A 20,644-nucleotide genomic window follows, 5' to 3' on the forward strand; every position below is an offset into this window, starting at 1 on the left:
GTGTGTTTAGATTCCCAAGCTTCAAGCTCAGCTGCTCCCTCTTGCACTTCTTAATTTTTGAATGAAATTCTGGGCTAAACAGAAACATACGCCAAAGATCAAAGGCAGCAGGATTTGCTGTAGCTGTGTACCTTAGTTACTGCAAAATGACACGCAGGACACAGGTAGACTGACAAGCAATCGCGTACATTCCTGTTGTACCTTCTGATGTTTCAGCTTTTTGCTTAGATTTTCAGCGACTCAAAGTGTAGAATAACAAGCAAACCCTAATTTAAGTTGTCAGAACTTGTCAGAAGCCAACATGAGGGTAAAAAGTTGACGCATTCCATCATGTTGCCTTTGAATAATGACGCAAGGCGCCAGTACAGTGTGGCTGCTTCATGGTTCTCGCGAGCGAGGAGAAGCCGAGTGCAGGAACTCATTCGTCATGTTTGTCAGAATCCTCTCTGTTGTCGGTCCTCACAGCTACAGGACTGATAGCATGATTTTGCCCACTGCCTCAGCTCCAGTGTGAATGAAGAAAGCTTAACTGAGTCACGTTTGAGGGAGACTCCAGGTTATTTCCTCAGAATAATGGAGGTTTATGCCTTCTTCTAAACATCGTCTCCAGCTCTACTATGCATCAGCAAAATGAAACGCTGACTACTTGGCACCGGTTTCCAGTGCCACATTTGGGTCCGTTTAAAATGATGTTTTCCAGCCGTCAGCAGCTGCTTTCCATCCAGCGGCTTTTTCCTTGTCTCCCCACTTTTCCTCTTCCCCACCAGCGCCGTCCCCTCCTTCTTCACGTCAAACTTGGCAGGCAAGTTTACACTCAATTTTCAAAGCCACCCTGTTCTCCATCAAATGTTGAGTGGCAACATCAAATGCTCGGCTGGACTAAGGCTGCCTGGGATTCCAGCGTGGTGGGCGGATAATTGGAGGCAGGCCTCGGCAGATTTGACAGATTTTTTTTTTTTTTTTTTCTTTTTTACCGTTGTCGCAGGCTCAGTTCAAAAAACTGAAAAAAACAGAAGAAAAACATCAGACTCTTGGCTAATAAAAAGGCGTGCGTGAAGCGTAAATGAAGGATTCTTAAAAAGCAATCGGGAGGATCCCTGTTGCCGTTGCTATCGGCTGCCGTTCCAATCATTGGGAATCTAATAGGAGGACTTGTAAAGAAGTAAAACACTATGAAGACTATCCAGAAAATGTATCTCGTCTCTCCTCAGCAAATTAACCAGTTATCACCAACCTCCAACCTCCCACATCCGTGAAACTGCCGAAGACGAACTGAATGAGAAGATGAGGACCATTCTAAATGATTCTCAGTTAAACTCGTATGAGAAGATTAAAAAGTATGATGCTCTATTGCAGAGATATTTAACCTTTACAAAACAGGATCAGAGAGACCAAAGGAGAGTAACTCTGACTTTAAAACGAGACGGAGTCAGCGATCATCCCCACGACTCTGACAGTCGTGTCGAAAGTGTTCTAAAAACACCCTCTGTTACAGATGACTTGGGTAAGGATATTCTAAATAGCCTTCCGTCAAAAGTATATATGCGTTATCATATACATTACATTATCCTGAGGATATCCAAAAACGGTGATGGTTGGAATATGAATGGCCAATTTATGTATGAAGGAAATGCTGTAAAAGGGTCTCGTGTGATATATTCAAGTACCTTTCCCAACCGTATAAGAAAACAAGTTCATCATTACCTGAGGGATGGTCCAAGTTTCTCATCTCATTATTAAAGCTAAACATCCCTCTCACACTGCTGTCCAATCCTGAAGCGAGGGCTCAATATCAGAGACTTAAATCGAAGTCTATCTCGCGAAAGAAAAGTATAGCTGAGAGCTGGTCTCCCGACCCAAAGGACCCTAAAGTGACACCTCAACGACGCTTGATGCGAGTAATGACCAAAGGGAAGAAATTGTCTCTAACACATCGATGGGTTTCCTGAATAATTGTCTTGTACACAGTTATTGTCTTTTCATCAATAAAATGTTTTATTGAATTACTATGAGATTACAGATTTTTTTTTAAACACACGCACAAACAAAATAAGATTAGTCACACGTTACAATAGTCTTTAAAATACAGAAGAGAACAGTTTTGTTGTTTCCACGGAAAGTGTGCACATCTTTTTAGACATTGTTGATGTCCTTTCACAAAGTTGTTTACCAAGAGGTCATTTTGGTATCGTCACTGTAAAGACATAATACTTCTTCGATAGACAGCCCTCAAGCACGATAACAGAGGTAGAAGACGCAATGATGACCACATACAAACGATAGAGGGTGCTGTAGTTGACCATTGTTGTACTTGATGTCGCCTGAATGTTTCTTGAGAAACTTTAAAATATTTTCAGGGTAATGTGCAAAGTAGGGTCCCATTCCAAATGAGTCAAAGAAAGTTGTTCTACCGTCTTCTTCGAGACTTAAAGCCAGCCACTGCTCTCCTGGTTTATGTGCCGGATGTGTGTTGACAATGAAATATGCAGGCAGTCTGAGGGGGTGTGTCAATTGAGGCAACTTATCCGACGGTCATACACCATAAAATGTGTCGCCCAAAAGACCTCTCAGCAGCCTCTGTAACTGGAGACTATCCATAATTTTTTAATAGTAGTCCACCAGCACTTGTCTTTTCGCATCAATCTCCAGAATGGAATCATAACAAGCGTACACATTTTGTGTTAGGGTGTTTGGTAAGGGTACTCTGAATCTCATCTCCAGTATTAAATTCCCATTTGACACAGGGGAGAGAGCGTCGTTGCCGTCGGCTGGATTGAGATTAAATGCAAACAGTGAATAACCACCGTTAAAACCTTTGCGGTCAGTGCTTAAGGGTAGATCCTTCAAATTTCTTCCTGTAGCTACAATCATGTTATAAAACTCTCTGACCGCTATACTGTTATTAAACTGAGGTTGAAAAGCTTTTGCGGGGATCAGTCGGCCATCCTGACAGAGTGCTAGATATTCAGTATCGTAATGATGAAAAACGGGGAGAGATCTTCCTACCGTTAAATGCCTCATGATGCACCATCCCTAAAACCATGTATTTAGGTATTGAACCCAGAAATAAATTATCCTGGGTGCATATTCTTGAGTTTTCTGGAATGGAGTATGTTTTTACATTGACTCGTGAGAGAAGGTAGAGAGCATTTCCTTTTAACAAACCCGCTGCATGACCTATTCCCACAGCTGGTGAAACAGTGACTTTCTTCACAAACAGAGAGGCGCCGAGGATTTTCAGAAGAAAGTTGGAATCGCGGGGTCCGGTCAGGCAGAAGGCATCATTCGCCCTGGTGAGTTTAATTCTTAAATCGACCGAGTTTAATAACAGTCTCTCACAGAAAAATATGTCGCTGTGGAGAGGACCGAGAAGATGTACTTCTCTGGATCTTCTCGTGAATTCTGGCCCTTTATTAAGGCCAGTGTTGGGACCGTTTACAGTGATGATCAAGTCAACTGACCCAAGTGTGTCTTGGTAAAAAAGACCGGCGCTAAACTGTGTTTTAAGAGTATCGCCTGAAAAGTTGAGTGTTTCGATCATAGCTCTGTATGAGTGAGTGGAACTGGACTGCGAAATCATTCGCACTGCTCAAAGATTGTGTTTAGAGGGTAATTGATGAGACTGACTGCTGCGTCATTAGCCAGCGGTGTGCCATCGGCGTTAGTAAATCTTGCACGCACGTGCAGAAGGGTGTCATTTAGGTCTAGATACTTTTCGCCGTCTCCCGATATAAAAAACTCAATCGGTCCTCCATCGCTGATAGCGGCTACTGGAGCAATTTCAGTGTAAACTTTGTCCTCGATGGAAAGCTGCGTCACCGGCGGCGTGAATAAATCCAGTTCTGCCAATGTGCATTCAGCAGATTTCTGGTGTATGAGTGCCATGTTACTGTATATAAGGTTTTTTAAAATATATCAGAGCTCCCTCTGGACTTCCTCTTGGCCCGTTTGCTTCTGTCAACTGACTTCTTTCTTTTTTTGTTTGTACGTTTATTAGAGCTCTGTGTTACACGTCGTCCTGGAGGGCGTCTCTTTACAACGTCGCTGTAACAGAAGAGATGGTAAAACCCCGCTTTTAAATCAACTGGACGGGGCGCTCTGAACTCGCAAAAATGGATCCAGTTACCAGGCTCTACACCTAGCATGTAAGCCAAAGGAGAGTTAAAAAGCACTAGGTTCTGACCGAGCTGTAATATCCACCCTTGAACTTCAGTTTGGAAATATCTGTTCCCGCAGTTTTGAAATGTCAATCAACCCCTCGCGATTTGTCTTTTTTCCTCTGAGCTGAGGCGCTGGCGTCAGGATCCGGAGCCCTAAGTCTCGCCATGGCTGTATGAAATTCATCTTTATGCCGCGGCGACGTGTTAGCATCTAAATCTGAACCTCTCGTGGGAACCGTGTTTGTGTTGGAATCAGGTCCTCCAGGGTTCGGTGTCCAGTAAAATGACGCCGCATCCTCTGGAATATTATGCCATGTGTGAGGGCATGTAATCTCCGTCAAAGCAACCTCCCATTTTCCGTTTAAATCGATATGTTATGCGAAATCAACACGGAAAGTACCAATCGAGTTGTCTTTAAAAACTCTTGCACTGGCGTTTGATGGTAAAGTCACATAGAAGCCAGCGTTCTTTGAGCCGTACATAATGATATGATGCCTGGTGTAAAGAACGATCGTCTTATATATTTTTTATATCTGAAGCTTTTACCCAGCTGTTGAATTTTTCAGGCCAGTTCTGTCACCTCCTTTAACGACGGGTTCCTTGAGAATCTTTTCAACGTGAAATACTTGGATGGGTTTGTGATCGAAATCTTTCAATTTATACACAGGCGGGTTGCAGTGAATATGTTCAGTTATCGTAAATATCTCGTCTGTAAAAATCTGCTCATACTTTTTGTCAAATACACCTCGTAGTTTTGATATCCTAACATGATCGCCCTCCTTAAATTTTGGCTTGTAAAGATTGTCAAACAGAGTATTTTCTTTAGTTACTTCCATCGGTGTCATTTTTATACTACTGTGATAGCTGTGATTATAACTCTTTGCTATATCCTGTAAAACCTTGATGTAACGTAGGGTGTTTTTAACTGTAAAATATCTCCACATCCGATTTTTTAGAGTGCGGTTAAATCTCTCAACCACAGAGGCCGTAACGTCACTCGCTGTTGAAAAATGATTAATACCCATCCTTTCCATCAAAGCCCGGAGACTCTTGTTGAAAAATTATTTCCCGTCATCCTCTGTAGCTTTGCAGGCGTCCAGCTCTCCTCCAGCACTGATTCAAACGCCTTCACTGTCTCAATCTCAATCGAAGTAATTTTGATCGACGTTATATCTAGCCAATGCCTGCATGTTGCATAGGTCGGCCTGGAATTGTTGAAGAGGCCTGTGAACAAATACTCTGTTTCTCGGAAAGTTTACTCTCGCTGGTTTATGCAAGGTGTTATGCAAAGCATCCTGTTTTGATAAAAAACTTTAATAGATTTAGAACTGACTGGTTTTCCAGTCTCAACCTGCACCCCTCCACGAAGGCGATCCACACCTCCATAGCTCCCGGGGTGAAGAGGATTGTAAGAAACTCTTTAATGATGTGTTTCACCGACATGTTAAACGAGAAATGAAAGAGCTGAGATCCGAATATGCCTCTTAATGTTTTTTATTAAACAGGTTATGTCAGGATTCAAACGTAATGTTATACAAAGAGAAAAAAAAAAAGTATCACATACGAGGGAATCTCGTGTTTGTGACATGGACCAGGACCGGCGTTCTATTCCAGATTCTACTTGTTGATTCCAGACGTTCAATTAGAGGATCCTCTGGCTCATGTTTGATGTATTCATTCCAGACACTTGACTTTGGAGACCTCATTTCGAGCATGACTGTCTCAGCCGTAGCCTTGGTTCTCATTTTCTCCGGTTGTATGTCATTCAGGGTCAAGTAGTGTTGTATAGCAGGCAGAAAGTTCTTGTTACAGAGTCTCTTCATCAACGGGTGGAAGTTAAGACTGTAGAAAACATCCTCCACCTCTTCAAGACAGCTGTGTTGTAGTTGGCTGGGATGATCTACTTGGCAACCGCAGCAGATCTCCCTCCAATACCTGCGCATGGTTTTACCTAGTAGATGAAATACAACTGTCTTTACAGCTTTCAGGAAGAAACCGCTTTTCCAGCCATCCGTTTCATCATGAGCTGCTGGTTCTTGGTCTTGAGAAGCTGAGGATGAAGCAGGCGGATACACGCCGACAGTTTCGTTCTTGGGGTAGGAGGTTGTTGCTCTCCCTACAGGTTCCTCCTCATCACCCACTTCATCCATTTCAGTTGCATCAGAGTCGTCTGTGTCGTCTTTGATGGTCAACGAAGGTCAGGCTCCGGCTGTCGTGTCGTTGTTAGAACCGACGTACTCATGACCATCACCCGTAACGTGTTCCACAGTAAATAGAGGGGTCGTCGAGGAGTTGTTCATTCCGTACCCAGTGCCGCCTGTAGCAGCTCCGAGGAAGATATTGGCGATACGTCTCATAATACCTTCTGTCCTCATTGTTGTCTTGGACGTGCTTGTTCCAAAGGGTACATCTGCAGGGTGTCGCTCTGGAAAAAATCCTCTCTATAGCAGCCATCAGCGAGTAGGCGGTCCAAAGGGGGCAGGACTAAAAGGTCAGTGCTTTTTTCAGCACAAGGGCATCATTCCATAAGCGGCTATGGTCGAAGAGGCCGTCGATTTTCGGAGAAATCTCCTGAATTTTATTACTCCAAGCATCCATCGGTGTTGCTAACGGAGTACGAAATACACCGCAATCAGAATTAAAATACTCCAGGACGAAATCTTCTTCTTCACCCGTGACTCCTGTTGATACTTTATGGATGGCCCTGAAGGACCATCATCCTGATCCTGAGATTTTAGCCAGCCATATAGCCATGAAGGACGGCTTGCTCTCCATTCGATCAGGTTTGTTAGTCACGGCTCCAGGCTTCTGACGTTGTTGTTGTTGTTCTTCTTCAGCCCTTGGAAGATTTTCCGGCTCAGCACACCCCAGTCGTTAGACGATAACAGCCATCTCCGTATAGGCATTCAAGGTTTCGTCATCGCCCAACTGATAAATGTACATTTCAGCTGTTTCATACTTGAACGTGTACCCCCATCTCCCTCGGCGTCTGTAAGGCTCTAGAGACCACTCATTCTGCAATGATTCCCCGGGTGGTGCCTGCGTACGCCGTAGGTACATTATAGATTTACAGGGAGCCCCAGCACCCATCCACGGGTCCTTGATAACAGTCACAGCCGTGTCGCTGATCACTGGTGATCCACGCTTCAGTGTCGGGACAAACATTGCAAGTTGCTTGTGTTCGACGGTTCCTTGCTGCTTGCAACAGTCTGAAGGGTACATATATATACACACAGGGTGATGTTTATACAGCTATCCGAACCCCTCCCTTCGTTATTTTCCTTCCTGTTATAAAACAAGGGAGGATAAGGTTAATTATTTCCCTTCCTATCATAAAACAAGGGGGATGGTTATTATTTTAATTTCCTGTTGATATAAAAAAAGGGGAGGGTTATTATTTTAATTTCTTGTTCACATAAAAAAGGGGGCAAGGGGGTTTTATTACCTCCGGAAGGGGAGGGGGTTTTATTACCTCCAGGGGGCCATAAATCAATACAGGTTTGACATTTTGGAGTTTCCTTCTTCTCTCTCTCTCGTCACCCTTTCATCCAGCAGCTTAAGAGGAATGTTACGAGTCTGGACAGTCACATCGGCCAGTGCGCAGTGATATGTGAGAAGCAGTGGCAAGAGGTAAATGGCGTGATGTCAAAATCTCGATTTTATTTTTATTTTTTTAAAGTGATTTCTTGTGCTAATTCCTGATGTTGTTTCCCAAGCTTTTACTGGGCTACTTCTCTGTAATTTTTCACGAGTGTTAATAGTTAAAATAATAAAAATGTTTTATTACTCTCTTTATCTAGTGAAACTCACAGATGCATTTGTCACAAATGTCTCGCATGTCTATTCTTTTAACTTTGAATTTGGTCTTCCAGATTGTGCAATTAAAGCAGAAACTTAAACAGTATGAAGAGAGGGGAACTGTACCTTGCACCGCCAACACCCTCCCATCTCAGCAACAAGCAGAGATAAAACGGTGAGACGTACCAGAAGTCAGTAGACGTGTGAATCTAAAAAAAGCAAGCTGCTTTTTTTAGATCTTGGCGGTTGCTCCAAATAACTATCCAAATGGTCCCCAGTTGCAGCCCTAATACAGTATGAGTGGTGGTGTGGATTGTGATGACGCAAGTGTGTTGCTTCAGGCTCCGCTCACCTTTGCGCTGTCCTGATTTTAGTCCTCAAATGCAGGATCAGTTTGATTTGCTTTGAGGAAATGACATCACAAGTCCTTTCAAGCTACCAATAGCAATGTTAAGTGCAAATGTCTTGTCTCTGAATGCATATTTAACAATGATTTTAAAACAGAGTCAGGTTGCACAGAATCTGACTGAAAGCTACGCCATCCCCACCACCACCACCAGCAAGTGAAACATGGCTCGTGTTCTCTAGTGGTCAGTTGTTAAACGCATTTTGTTTGTCTCAGTTTTGCCGTCATATCCTTTTTGGATATTAACCGTGTGATGTTACCGCTGCAGAGGCTCTGCATGAAATATTCTCATGCCGTGCCCAAATCAGGAGAGAGCATCTGCAACTAGAGAGACAGCTGAAGGAGACGGAGCTGTGCCAGCGCTACTGCGAGGACGACAGAATGCACATCCAATATTTGTGTGCCAACGAAAATACTGGAAAGGCAGTTAACACATTTTCCATTATCCAAAAAGAACAGAATTCTACTTTTTAATGACACATGACTTTCCTCTGATTGGCTCACAATAAGATACTATTTATATTCTTTATATTGAGCCTTTGAATTGAACCATGGATTAATTTTGGGCAGTCAGTGAGTTTCAGTTTCCCGACCCATCCACGATCCGACCCACCACGCTGCAGGACCAGGAGAACAAGCGCAAGCAAAAGTGTGTTGCCTTGAGGATTTCACATTCTGCTGTGCGGTCGTGTGTGTGTGTGTGTGTGTGTGTGTGTGTGTGTGTGTGTGTGTGTGTGTGTGTGTGTGTGTGTGTGTGTGTGTGTGTGTTTGATTCAACGAACCGCCCTTTGCCCCACCAGAATGGTCAACATCTTGCTGCATACTTACACTCAGCGATTCACATCAGAGCATGATGCCGGGTCCCTGAGAGCAGTGGAGGAGCTGGAGCACCAGGAGCTGAAGAAAATGGTCCTGCACATGACAGAGGTGGCTGGCGCCGACCAGTGGGAGGAACGGGATGCTGACATGACATGTGACAGACCAAGGAACTTGGATGACAGTAGAGGAGGTGGGAGTGTCATGGATCTGGCACCGCTCCTATCTTTTTCTCGTCTCATGGACCACGAGAATTTGCCCTGCAGTGACTGTGCACTTATTTGGACATTTTGGTGTTGTGTTTTTGTTTTGCTAATCCACTGTCCATAGGTGCAGATGGCAAAGCAAAGAAAAGGTCATGTAGCAACAGCACTCCGTCGCCCAGAGGTATGGCGTGATGTTACTTCCGCTCGACTTACTGCCGAGCACGCCAGACAACAGCATGTCTTCACGTGGCGTCACTCTCCTCATCCTAAACGTCCCAAACACGCCTAGAAAACTTAAATGTCCAAGAAACCCTGAAATAGGGCCTTGCCTAGGGCCGCCTTCCTTGACAACACAACTTGGCCTTTTATTCCAGGATATTCTACCCTGGAGATTTTTTCAAGAAAAACAACATCATAGGAAGTTCTCACTGAGCTTTAGAGTGATGACACCTCGTGCTATTCCCATTTACAAGTTGGATGCGGTTGTCAAAAGAGCCACATCCGGCTCGCGAGCCATCGTTTCCTGATATCGAGTAAGAAACTGATGTTTCACTTGTTAGTTTGAAGAAAAATTCCAACTGAAACTTTTCAGTCAGAATGGTCGGCTATTAACCAGCGTTATACTTATTCAATCCCATTTCCGCCATCATAATGCATTAAGATTATACATATAATATATTACTTAAAATAAATGTTGAAAATAAAAAAAATCCAATGGTGTTTTCTATTGAAATGGATGCTAACTTGTCCTTGACAATTCATGGAAAGAGATCAGATCGAGGGTCAGAGGTGAAATTTCAGTATAGATGAGCAGCTCTCATGGAAACAGCACAGTGTATTTGTGTTTTAAAACCATTTAATGCACAGCTGGATTCATATGATAAACGAAGATATTTAACCTATTTTGAAATTACTAAAAAAATCTTCCACAATGAATATGTATCAACATATACTTAAAGCTATATGTCAATGGAAGACAAAATCCATCAGAGTACCACGGTTGACTAAGAGTCATTTAACTACCTGTGCAGTTGAAGCCGTTCATCACACCATCTAGAACACCTTTGGCAGTATTCTCAAAATGATCTTGTTGTGTCGAGTACTCATCAAAAATATTGTCAAAAACAAACTTGAGGTCTTTGTTAGCCCTCTTGTTAATATTCCTGTTTCGGACTCTTTGTGTGCCAAAGCATGACTGGTACTCTTCTTTGGGGTCAAATACGAGCATGTGGTTATCGACGACCTGGATCACGTTCCGGCGTTTCTCATTTTCAGTGGCAGGCCTTACTCGTACCACCACCTTGACGTGGCTACACACGTCAGCTGCCATCATGTTCATAACTGCAATTCCAAAAAAACTATGATGATGATGAATGAAAGATCTGGAAAGTATTCACGATCATTTCTTTTTTCACAAAATGTTATGCAACTGCAATATTCCTATATTGCCAACAAATACAACTCACAATACCCCCATAATTAACAATAATGCGTACTAGTGGGATATAAATTGTTCAGTCGTACAATGTATCCCGTCAATGTGGCATCCCTAAATGGATGACCACAATCTGCCAAAAATGTAATATGTTATTTATGTTGATCATTTGGCTATTGTGTTCTCTTGGAGTTTTGCGAGTGTTTTTTTTTTTAATTACTGATATAAGACGGTGAAGCGGAACTATTATCTGGGGTCGGAGTTGCGAGGGGGACACAAAGTGTTACTGCGCTCTGGGAACACGTTTCATCAGACGCTACTTGGACTCCATACGAGACACCTGTTTATATCGTGTTGTCTTCTTTCATCTGCACACAGTATTTGCGACGGTTGACCGTCCTGGGACCCGTAACAAATCTTGGGGGCTCGTCCGGAATCTAGCGCCATCTCCTAACCAGAGGCGGTATTGCGGATCCATTCATCATACCTGGGAGCAAGACAAGACACTGCCAGAAAATTGCTGTGGTTGGAGCGGTGAGCTGTTGTGGGCTGTTGAGTTGTCATTGCTGAAGCTGTGACCCATTTCAAGAGTGGAAGAGTTGCTATGATGTCGCAGAACGAGAGGAAGAGCCTATTGTGGGACATTGGGAAAAGTCTTCTCACCCTCTCGGCACAGGAGCTGTTCCATATTGCCAAGGACGTCAGTACGGAGGTGGGACAGGACCAACCCGAACTCTCGTCGACTGATCATGAAGGGTGTTTGGACTTCATCAGTTCATATTTGCACAGTAAGCAATTACTTGACTTAGAAGATAGCGGGATGGTCAAATTGTTGATACTCAATGATACTATTGATGCCCTTAAGAGTGGAAGGAATGATTCTGAGACATCTTGTGTGACTCTTACTCAGAACCAAGGAAATGTTATTGTAAATGTAAATGCGAAGGAATCTCATATGATGCTGGCTACAGACAATACTATACCAACTAGCTTGACCATGTCCAGCATTCACAGTGGTGTTGCCGGAGCTAGTCCTGTCACAGTGGGTGTGCCTGATGGTACGAGTTGGTGAACATGATAAATAATTATGAGCAACTGGGACAGAGGTTGAGAGAGACTATTATGTCATCAGCACAGACTTGTGAGCCTGGCTTTAATGGGCCACAAACCCCATCTGCTCCTCAACCAGGGTGTGAGGGAAGCTTCTCCCTTCGAGACATGGCATACTTTCAAAGAAAAGAGTTCAAGATTCAAGGTGGTCAATTTGGAGACCATTCCTCTGATATTAGTTACAATAACATTTGTAAACAGATTGAGGAAGGAGTAAAAGAAGGGTTTTCTGATACAGAGAAACGTTCGCGGGGTACTGCGAATAGTGAAACCAGGGATTTTCAAAGACATGCTTATTGATAAGGATGACTTGACTGTAGTGGAGCTGAAGGGGTTCCTGCAAGCACACCTGAGGGAGGAAAACAGTACTGAATTATTTCAAGAGTTAATGTGTGCTAAACAAGAAGATGGTGAAGCGCCTCAACAATTTCTCTATAGAGTCATTGGGTTGAAACAGAGGGTCTTATTTACGTCCAAGTTGTCAGATGCAGGCATTAAATACACCGCTGCCACAGTTCAGGATGTGTTCCTACACACGGTTTATCAGGGTCTAGGAGCGAAACACAGCAGCCTACATTCTGAGTTGAAACCCCTCCTGACAAACTGTGATGTCAGTGATGAGGCAATTTTGCGCCTAGTAACACAGATCACCAGTGAAGAAAGTGAACGACAGAGGAGAATAGGGTCTTCTCGCAGTAACACAGCCAAGCTGACAAGAAGTCAAAACAAAACCACATCCTGTTAAAGAGCTAACGGCTAAGGTGGAAGAACTGACGAACCTGGTAAAGTCTCAACAACCACAAGCATTATCCCAGCCGACCACTGTGAATCGCCAACCCCAGAACAACGCCAGAGAGAGAGAGAGAGAGAGAGAGAGAGGTCGACTGCCAGACATGTCGTGAACGTAACAGACGGGACTGTAATCACTGCTTTGTGTGTGGAGAGGAGGGTCACAGAGCCGTTGGTTGTCTCAAAAGGCAAAAGAACCAGGGAAACGAGAGCCGGACACTGCAACAGGGGAACCAGTGATCGGAAGTCAAGGAATGCCCCAGACGGATCACCATCAACCAGGATGTCAATCACCTCCTCCGCTAACTGACTCCTTTGTTGAGAAGCAAACCAAAAGCTATGAACAGCCTGACATGTCAATTTGTGCCAAGCGCAGAGCAGTTGCTAAACTGATTCAAAGAAAAGCTGTGTTGACCCATATACGTGCCCCCATGAGCAACTCACCATTGGAACTAATTTATATAGATTACCTACACCTTGAGAAGAGCAAGGGGGGTTATGAGTACATATTAGTCATAGTCGATCATTTCACAAGATTTGCACAAGCGTACCCGACGAAAAATAAGGCTGGTCGCACTGCAGCGGAAAGGATATACAAAAATTCCCCATTTTGGATTCCCTAACAAACTCCATCATGATCAGGGGCAGGAGTTTGAAAACGAGCTGTTTAGGACCCTGGGACAGCTGACTGGAGTGGGACATTCCCGAACATCTCCCTACCACCCACAAGGGAACCCTGCTGAGCGATTGAACCGAACGCTTATTCAGATGCTTCGTACATTGACAGACAAAGAGAAAGAATCATGGAAAGAACACCTTGCAAAGGTAGTACATGCATATAACTGTACGCGCCACGAAGCCACAGGTTACTCTCCACATTTTCTCTTATATCATTTGGATCTATTGTTTCAATTATCAGAAAAGACAGAAAATGAGACTCAAAACGGGTATGTTGAAAAATGGAAGAGAAGAATGACTGAAGCATACCATATTGCTAGCAAAAACAGTTTTGCTTCGAGTGCTAAGGGAAAGTCCTATTATGATCAGAAAATGAGAGGGGTTGTACTAAAACCAGGTGACAGAGTTTTAGTTAAGAATGTCGGAGAACGTGGAGGGCCTGGAAAACTGCGCTTTTATTGGGAAAAGACAATTTATATGGTGAAGAGAAAACTGACAGATAACCCAGTATATGTGATACAACCAGAGAATAATGCCTCAGGAAAAACCAAGACGCTGCACAGGAACTTGCTTTTACTAGTGAATGATCTTCCAATTGCAGTTCAGCCACCGACACAGCAAAGACATCACAAGCGAAAACATGGTGACAGAGAAACAGACTCTGTCATAACGCAAGTGGATAACGCTGACACATCTGAGTCAAATGATGAGAGACCAAGGGGATATTGGTTAAAGAGGTCAATAAGTGTACCTACTTCTATAACCCCTGTGTTATTCCAGACTTCAAATGGATTGAATCAACAGCGACATCAAGCAGGCAGGATAGGCCAAGTGGAGGAAAGATCCTGTCCAAGTTTAGGAGCCGCTGTAGGGGTACAACACCAAGCCAGACAATCCTATTTCAATCCAGATGCTCCGAAAGCGAGACTATTACCAGTTGAAATACAGTCAGAGTTAGATCTTGGAGAGTCTGAGCAAATGGAGTTTGATGAAAATGTTGGGCGAGGCAATGGTCAAAACGAGTTGGAAGGGGAAAACATTGGGAATGTGGTTGGAAAGGAGTTAGAAGTGTCATGCCCACAAGAAAGTGGTGGTACTTTAGACAACTGACAACTCACTGCGAAGGTCCACTAGAGAGAAAAGGCCGGCTGAGACATTCACCTAATCCCTCGCTTGGCACACCGATGTATCAGCCTTACCCCTCTGTAAATGCTGTTAGTGCTCATCTCAGCCCATACTGTGATCCCAGATTCCCACTGTCATACCATACATCATTCCCTTACACACCACATACACTCTATTCTTACTTTCCATAGTCCCTTTGCTGAGTTAAGGGATGCCTAAAATACAGTTATTGTAGTTTGTGTCTTGTGTTGAGTCCAGTGTTTCCCTGAAGTTTAGATATTGTTTGTGTCGGGAGCCACTTTTGTTGTTGGGGCGTGTGTGGCACCCCTAAATGGATGACCACAATTAGCCAAAAATGTTATATGTTATTAATGTTGATCATTTGGCTGTTTAGTGTTCTTTTGGAGTTTTGTGAGTGTTTTTTTTTTTTATTACTGATGTGAGGTGAGGCGGAACTATTGTCTGGGGTCGGAGTTGCGAGGGGGACACAAAGTGTAACAGAGCTCTGGGAACACGTTTCATCAGACGCCACTTGGACTCCAGACGAGACACCTGTTGATATTGTGTTGTCTTCTTTCGTCTGCACGCAGTATTTGCTACGGTTGACCGTCCTGGGACCTGTAACATCAACATATAACAAAATTATTGCTGTATAAAAGTATGTCAAAGTAAATTCGCTCACTCACAGAAGTCAGTCCAACCGAGATGCTTCAACGACTGATGCAGAAACATCTCCATAATCACAAGGCGCTATTTCAAGGCGTTATTGTGTTCCGAAATTAAAATCGGACCATCCCTAATGTACCATCTGATGACTGGACCAGGTCGTGAACACTTGTTACTGACCGAAAACAGGCGATGCAAATCACGTTTCAAATCAAGTGGATTTTCTTTGTTGATGCTGACACGGCTTAAATTCAAGATCAAATCATTTAAAAGTCTTCTCTGAACTGAGTGTTTTGCAGTTTAGCGCTGTATATAGAGCCTGGTAACGACTGGAGCTAAGGTTAACTAGCGTGAGCTGCTAACGGCTACCGGGTGCGTCGTGTTCTGATCTTCGTTTAGTCATTTGATGTCATAACTTACCCCTCAGTGAGATATAATGAAACACTGCTTCAGCAAGTAGTACTGTTCATCAAAACTCTTCACTTACACTCGCTTTGTGAGTAGAGCAGCACTGTGCAACACAACCAGCGGCAATGGGAAGTGACGGGTCCTGAGACAGCGATGCGTCGGCGCGTGTGCCGAGCTCACAGATCTGAGACCGTCACGTGACTGTGCCGACTCGGAACTGTGTTTCTAAGGAAGCGCACCTGTCAACAGGATGTAACTGCTGAAACAGTCGAATCTCACAGTTCTATGTGATTGTCTTTGTGGATCTACGGGGCAGCTCCAAGGGAAACGCAAGCTGTCTGCCGTGCACGACCATTTTGATCTCCTGTCGGAAAATAATGTAGTTCTATTTCATATGTGCTCCGCCCTCTAACGGACTTCGCTATTGGTTAATCCACATCGAGGCAATGGCCTCGGCCTGAGACTTCGATTGATTGGCTCTCCGCCCAGGAAGGCAAAACCCACCATGTATTACTCTCCCCTGCTCCCGCCACTCTGATCCTTTTGGAACTCAGCCTGTGACTACAACCATCGGGTTAACATGGAGCGTTCCTGTTCGTCCTGCGCTGATTCTCTCGGTGAGTCCGACAAGCATGACTCCTGCGTCGTCTGCTTGGGGCCTGAACACCTGAGACTGCTGGACTCGTGTCCCGCCTGCGTGGCTCTTCCAGGAGAGGAGCGGCACAGGCGGGCGGGTCTAGCATGCTGGAAGGGAGTCGACCAGGAGTCGGCCTCTCTTCCAGCTACTCAGCCTCCTCAGTCCGCTCCTAAACCACCTCCAGCGAAGATGGTTTGGGCGGACGTTACAGAGGAGGGTGAGTGTCGTTTTTAAGAGGAGGAGGTCCACCTCAAGATTTTGCCCAACGACGACGACGACTTGGGGGTGGTGGATGAGGGCGAGAGTACTCCAGCGGGGCCTAGCCAGAGCAGGTACCCGATGGACGAAATGCCCAAATTATTCCGTGAGGCAGCGGAGACACTAGGAGTGTCCCTCCCTGTCCAGGCGGAACCAGAAGAAGAGGACTTCTCAGTACCTTTGTACGCAAAGGTTGTGAAGAAGGCATCCAGACTCTCAGCCACGGTCCCTAAAATGACCAGGCTTTGGGCCCACTCGGCTAAACACCGCCTTGATCGTCAATGGCGCCGCCTAGGGGATATGCCGTGTATTCACTGTGGAAGGCGTCGATCCCACCAGGGGGCTGCCACCTCTGGGGGACACGCTTGGGTTTTGTCTGGCACCCAACTCTTCTCTCTGGACTGGCGGTAAGCAATGGCACCCAGAGGAGAAAGACCGTACTACCGCCACCTTCCTGGACCGAGCTTATGCATGCGGTATGCACGTTCGGACCCTGGCGAACGACATGGCCTTCGTGGCAGCTTCCATGGACAGGCTGTTGTTCGAGAAGGAATCCATTTCAGGGGACGAGCTCCGGAGGATCCAGGCCTCTACGGCGGCCTTTCAGAAGATGCCGCGTCTCGTGCAACGTCTCGGGTCTCATGGAGCTGATGGAGACGCAGAAGTCGTCGGCCAAGGTTCGTGTTCGCTAGCTAAAAAGGCTAGGCTAACACTAGCTTCCTCGGCCACCGGCCATCGTTCACCGCCCGTGTCAAGTCGGCCTGGTTCGAACTCTTCAAACGCACAGGTGAGTGCTGGCCGGCTTAAGGGACTTAGTTTCCCAGCGGCCTCTGAAGCTGTCGTCTCTGGCAGCAATGTTGCACCGCCTGCCTCTGGGAGGTCCCGTCGATGTTCTCCAAGCGCTTGGGTGAGTGTCGTCACTGGTGGCCATTTTGCTTCGTCTGAGTCAAATGAACCCAGTGCGGCTGCACCGAGCGTCACCGTGTCGAGCAGTGGACTACATCTCCCGGTTCCCATGCTGATGACGAAATTCACGACCCACGGTGTCTTCAGCGAACCCGGACGGCGGCACCCGGCCCTTTCGGAGGGTGCCCCCCGCACATACCAGATGAGGTGGGCGGGCATTTTCTGTCTCTGGCTCAACCCCTTACAGACTTTCACTCTGTGTGGGTGGATTTGTGCGGCCCCCTCGCCCCTTGGTTAAACAGATCATTAAGCAGGGGCTACGCACTCCAGTTCTGTCGCCGTCCCCCCGAGTTCACGGGAGTCCGTCTCACGTCTCCTCGCTCCCCAGCAGAGCGTCTGTGTCTGGAGCAGGAGGTGGAGTCGCTCCTTCGGAAACGAGCTCTCTCTGGTGCCTCAGGAGGACCGCGAGAGAGGGTTCTACTCTGTGTACTTTCTGGTCCCCAAGAGATCGGGAGGTCTCAGACCAATTCTGCATCTGCGACGGCTGAATGCCTTCATCTCCTCGCGCTCGTTCAGGATGCCGACAATAAAGCAACTGCTCGAGTGTGTCAGGCCAGGGGACTGGATGACCTCCGTGGATCTGATGGATGCGTACTTCCACGATCCCATCCTACAGCGCCACAGGCGCTACCTGAGGTTTACAGTGGCGGACAACTGTTACCAGTTCGACCAGCTGCCCTTCGGGTACTCCACGGCTCTTCTTTGAAGATGGTGGATGCTGCGTTGGAGCCGCTCAGATCTGTGGAAATAAGAATCCTGACATATCTGGATGACTGCCTCATTCTAGCGGCTTCGGAGAACAAAGCACGACGTCACACGGAGATGGTGCTGCGGCACATCACACGTCTGGGCTTTGCGGTCAACCTCCAGAAGAGTGTGCTGCAGCCCAGCACTTGCACTCAGTATCTGGGGTTGCTTCTCGACTCTCGGTCCATGATAGCGCGGCTGTCAGACGAGTGGTTGTCGAGACTTCTCCATGCTGTGACGGTGGCGAGAAGTGCCAGAGACTGAGAGTGAGCGAGGTGATGACCTTATTAGGTCTCATGTCGGCGGCTCACTCGGTAGTCAAACTGGGTCTTTTGCACATGAGACGCCTTCAACGTTGGTTTGCGCGTCTCAGGCTCGACCCAGTCAGGGACAGATCGAAGTTTGTGGTCCTTCCGGCCCAAGTTCATCTGGATCTGATCTTTTCGGCCTCCAGCAGTCGTCTCCACGCTGTACATAAACCTGTTGGAGTTGTTAGCGATGGAGAAAGTGCTGGAACACTTTGCGCCGCGTCTGGAAGGTCATCACGTGATGGTCAGGTCAGACAACTCCAAGGACGGTTACCTACATCAACCGCCAGGGGGGAGTGAGAGCTCCCTCTTTGCACAGAGTGGCAGCTTACATTCTTCTGTGGGCGGCCTCTCATCTTTTATCTCTGAGAGCGCGTCACGTTCCAGGTGTGCTGAACGTGGACACAGACAGAATGTCCAGAGGAGGCGTGTCAGCGGAAGAGTGGGGTCTCGCGCCACACATGACAGAGGCGGTCTGGGCTCGCTTTGCGGCTCCAGTCGCGGACTTGTTCGCATCAAGGATGAACTACAAAGGCCCTCTGTGGTTCTCCTTCAGGGCGTCGGACAACCCCACCCTGGGGGTGGATGCTCTGGCGCACGCGACGTGGCCGCAGGGACTTCTGTATGCGTTTCCTCCACTGAGACTGTTGATGCCGTGCCTTCTTCGTGTGAGGACGCAGAAGTTGACGGTGATCACGGTGGTCCCCGACAGTCCCGGCACCAGGTGGTTTCCAGACCTGGTCAGCTTGGTGGCGGGTCCACCCTGGACGATTCCAGACTCTCACGGTTTTCTGGTGCAGGATCAGGGCCGGCTTTGGTTCCGTCCTGTCCTGGGTCGACCTCTCAAGGTCTGGTTGCTGAAAGGGTGAGACTGCTGGACATTGGGCTGTCGGACGCAGTCATCCAGATGGTGCAGAGCGCCAGCGACTAACAAAATTTACACTTCCAAGTGGCGGGTGTTTGCTAGCTGGTGCGCAGCGAGACAGCTTTCGCCGTCTGCTTGCTCTGTGGCGGAGATCTTGTCCTTCATGCAGGAGCTGTTGGACAAGGGCCGGGCGGCGTCTACACTCAATGTGTTTGCGGCCGCCATTTCGGCTGGGCACCAAGGTTTTGACCGGGTCTCCGTGAGGAGTCACCCGGTCATTTAGAGATTTCTGCTTGGCGCTCGGCGCATTAGGCCTCCTGTGAGGAACCTAATTCCGCCCTGGAGTTTGCAGGTGGTTCTAGAAGGGCTCTGGAGACCTCCGTTCGAACCACTGGCTGCCGCTTCGCTGGACATTTTGTCCTTGAAGACGGCTCTTCTTCTGGCCTTAGCTTCAGCTAAGAGAGTGGGCGATCTGAAAGCCTTGTCTGTGAGCCCACGGTGTATGTCTTTTGGTGAGGGTTTGACCTCTGTGACCCTTCATCCAAACCCGGCTTTTAGACCGAAGGTCATCACGGCTTCGTATCGGTCTCAAATCATGATGTTGAGGGCCTTTTATTCCCCACCTCATCAGTCTGATCAGGAGGCTAGGATGCACCGGTTGTGCCCAGTGCGGGCCCTAGCTTGCTACGTGGACAGGACAAAGGACTTTCGTCTGACCGATAGTCTGTTTGTCTGCTATGGAGGGAACCTGGGAGGCAAAGCTGTCACATCGCAGCGCCTTGCCCACTGGGTGTGTATGGCCATGTCTGCTGCATACAAAGCTGAAGGCTCTGTGGCCCCAGAGGGCCTCAGGGCTCATTCAACTACGGCCATCTCCTCATCTGCTGCGCTTTTCGGAGGTGCTTCTATGGAAGACATCTGTCAAGCTGCTTCTTGGTCTTCTGCTTCGTCCTTTGCACAGAACAATCTGAGAGACATGACGGACACTTCAGTAGCTCACACTGTGTTGTCTGTTCAGGGATCGTCGTCCATGGCTGGACCCTCTGGTCGTTGATTTGGTTCTTTTCTCTCTGGTCTTCTGTAAGGCCATGCTGGGAGTGAACTAATCCCTACAGCCTTCACCGGGGTTTTTAACCAATAGCGAAGGCCGTTAGAGGGCGGAGCACATATGACATAGAAATGATGGTTACTCACGTAACCCAGGTTCTATCAATATGTGCGTAGCACTCTAACTGGCTGCCCAGCAGGCCTGTTTCCGCTGAGTTC

The 20,644-nt window shown here is 46.7% G+C and overlaps 1 pseudogene; it reads left to right on the forward strand.

The window, feature by feature from the left end:
- Positions 1–16,970: 16,970 nt before the first annotated feature.
- LOC128751749 (uncharacterized) lies at positions 16,971–19,661 on the forward strand (annotated as a pseudogene).
- Positions 19,662–20,644: the final 983 nt, after the last annotated feature.

Source organism: Synchiropus splendidus, unplaced genomic scaffold (assembly GCF_027744825.2).
Source record: "Synchiropus splendidus isolate RoL2022-P1 unplaced genomic scaffold, RoL_Sspl_1.0 HiC_scaffold_21, whole genome shotgun sequence".
NCBI classification, from domain to species: domain Eukaryota; kingdom Metazoa; phylum Chordata; class Actinopteri; order Syngnathiformes; family Callionymidae; genus Synchiropus; species Synchiropus splendidus.